The sequence below is a fragment of the Oncorhynchus gorbuscha genome, unplaced genomic scaffold, assembly GCF_021184085.1.
Source record: "Oncorhynchus gorbuscha isolate QuinsamMale2020 ecotype Even-year unplaced genomic scaffold, OgorEven_v1.0 Un_scaffold_10743, whole genome shotgun sequence".
In the NCBI taxonomy this organism is placed as follows: Eukaryota; Metazoa; Chordata; class Actinopteri; order Salmoniformes; family Salmonidae; genus Oncorhynchus; species Oncorhynchus gorbuscha.
In genome coordinates this window covers 1-2,216 of record NW_025753443.1, presented here as the reverse complement: position 1 = coordinate 2,216, position 2,216 = coordinate 1, and the positions used below count along the sequence as shown (strand labels likewise).

The 2,216-nt window shown below is 45.8% G+C and overlaps 1 pseudogene; it reads left to right on the top strand.

The window, feature by feature from the left end:
- Positions 1-510: 510 nt before the first annotated feature.
- On the top strand, positions 511-1,047 carry LOC124030345 (annotated as a pseudogene).
- The last annotated feature ends 1,169 nt before the right edge of the window (positions 1,048-2,216 follow it).

Here is a 2,216-nt window from a genome sequence, read left to right as displayed (position 1 = left end):
TGTGTGTGTGTGTGTGTGTGTGTGTGTGTGTGTGTGTGTGTGTGTGTGTGTGTGTGTGTGTGTGTGTGTGTGTGTGTGTGTGTGTGCGTGCGTGCAGGCGTGCGTGCGTGCGTGCGTGCGTCTGCGTGTGCGTGTGTGTGTGTGTGTGTGCGTGTGTGTGTGACGAGCATATGCTGATAACTCACCCTTTGACTGAGTTCTGCATGTTCCCATATTGGCATCCACCATACCAACAGAGGACGCCAACTTACACAGGATATTGGCATTTACCATGCAGTCAATGTAGATACTGTTCTATCAATTCATCTGTTAACCAAATCCATTCTAACTCTCATTTATCTTCAGTGTTTGGTGTGATTGTTGCAGCAACCATTCCTGGAGATCGCAGTAGGAACTTAACTGTGTCTCAAAAACCCTTGTAGAAACATCAGAGTTGCATACATGACTTGATTCGTAGTTGCAATATGATCTCCTCCTCTCTTCCCCCTCCAGGTGAGAGCCCAGGGTTGAATGGGACCCACTATGCCGCCCAGTAAGAAGGCCAGGGCAGAACAAGCGGATTAGTAGCCACCCAGGGTCTGAGTCCTTTCTACAGGGAGGCGGAGGCAGCAGACTGTCCTTGTCCTGTCGGCCTCCTTCTCCAAGGCCGAGGACGAGAGCTCACCAGCCTCTCTGGCTCCACGAAACTCGCCTTCTCAACAGCTTCTCTCACTCGGGGCTCCGCTCCGTCTCCCCCTGCAAGATCCTGATGGTCACCCCCTACCCCCCTCTCCCTTCCTCCTCCTCCCCTCCCCCGATCCATGTGACTCCTCTTCCTACGACATGGCCACGGGAGCCAATAGGAAGCCCCCTTATTCTTTCAGCTGCCTAATCTTCATGGCAATAGAGGATGCGCCATCCAAGAGGCTGCCGGTGAAAGATATCTATGGTTGGATCCTGGAGCATTTCCCCTATTTTGCTAGCGCCCCTACTGGCTGGAAGAACTCGGTGCGCCATAATCTGTCGCTCAATAAGTGTTTCAAGAAGGTGGACAAGGACAGGAGTCAGGTAAGGAGGAGAAGACACACACTCCTCTCTCTCTCTCTCTCTCTCTCTCTCTCTCTCTCTCTCTCTCTCTCTCTCTCTCTCTCTCTCTCTCTCTCTCTCTCTCTTTCTCTCTCTCTCTCTCTCTCTCTCTCTCTCTCTCTCTCTCTCTCTCTCTCTCTCTAGCTCCATTTGTCTTCTGGGCTCTGGAGTATAGTTCGTTTGACGTGCTTGAACACATATCAAAAGCGGTTTTCAGTCAAATACGGCCAGTATTTTGTATACAAATGTACAAGGAATTGCTTTATCGATACTTTATAATCTTGGCTTGAAAGTTGAAATTCTGAAGTTTTCTGGAGGGAACATGCCTTTCGGTTTTCATTTCAATCTTATATGGTCCCTTCTAAAGGCTTTTAAACATTGAACTAATAATTATATATTATAATACTAACTAATCATTCTCCCATTTCAGGAGCAGTTTAGATATGTATCAAGAAAATCATTCCCTTGCCCAATTAATACTAAAAGTGGTAAGAACATTTATGACAAACAACATAATTTAATCTACCCGTGGGGAAGTAGAAGGAGAATGTGTATACAAGCTGTAGCTTTTGATCAGGGGAGATTGCAGTTTAGTTTCATTAGTTTCTCTATGAAATAGTTCAGACAGACTAATTCTACATGAGACAACATTTGTTTCAGATGAAGTGTGAGGTGCCTGCATGTGTGTGTGTGTGTGTGTGTGTGTGTGTGTGTGTGTGTGTGTGTGTGTGTGTGTGTGTGTGTGTGTGTGTGTGTGTGTGTGTGTGTGTGTGTGTGTGTGTGTGTGTGTGTGTGTGTGTGTGTGTGTGTACGAATGGCAAGGACAAAGAGGTGTAGTTGGCAGGGACACACAGTCTTGTCTTTTTGTCACAGCAAACAGTTTAAGACAGCTCATTAGTTAACCCTTCAAATCTGTCAAATACCTGCTCAGCCCAAACTGACTACCAACTGTTACATGAACGGGACATCAAGCTTTATGTAAAGCTGCCTGTACAAGGAAGGATACAATTCTGTTTTTCTAAAAACAGCTATTTTACCTGGTTTGGGTTAAATTATAGCCACTGTGTGTTTTCATGGAGTTACTAACCTCACTGTAGTATTCAATTATTTCCTAGGAGAAGCTGTTCTCAACTTATTTGTCTTTTAAACGC